Source organism: Lupinus angustifolius, chromosome LG05 (genome assembly GCF_001865875.1).
Source record: "Lupinus angustifolius cultivar Tanjil chromosome LG05, LupAngTanjil_v1.0, whole genome shotgun sequence".
Lineage (NCBI taxonomy): Eukaryota > Viridiplantae > Streptophyta > Magnoliopsida > Fabales > Fabaceae > Lupinus > Lupinus angustifolius.
The window spans coordinates 10,708,675-10,709,403 of record NC_032013.1 but is presented as its reverse complement, the minus strand read 5'-3'; positions in this window follow the sequence as shown (position 1 = coordinate 10,709,403).

The following is a 729-nucleotide window of genomic DNA, read 5'->3' as shown; positions in this document are numbered from 1 at the left end:
ACTCATCAATTGTTCTCGTAAATAATTGTCTAATTTACATGAGTAATATAACCAGACTCATCAATTGTTCTCATAAATAATTATCAAATCAACCTATGTAATATAAACAACACTTATTTCCATCAATATCATAATTCACCATTTAGCAATATATAATTCATCGACGAGATCTCATGATTATAATTAAATAACACCTAAGTGGGGATCATAACCCCAAATAATAACATACACATATATTTCTATAACCGACATCATAACTCACCGTTTATCAACATAAACCAATATATCAAATAATATAATCAACATTATACTCATAATCACATCACATACATAAACATAGGAATACACCATACTTGTAACTCACATGTGGGAATTTACTTCCACAATGATAATGTATGCATGATATGTCATGATCATCCACCTTACACCAATATCCATCCAACATCCTAATCGGAAATAATCGAGAGTACAGGTCCCGTACCAAGCCGTTTTGTACCACCCGAAATAACATATCATCGCAAGGAATTAAAAATAGATTGATCGGTTCCCTCAGGAACAGTCCTACCCGGACCTAGGTCGTACAAACGCTTTCAGGGCATCCCTCTCATCGATCCTCTCCCTCGGGAATGCTTCTTGTGGTCCCGATCTGATGTTAACATGTAATATAAAGGAAATACATCCCACCACTACGACTATCGCTGAATACCCTGGACGGTCCCAGACCAAGCC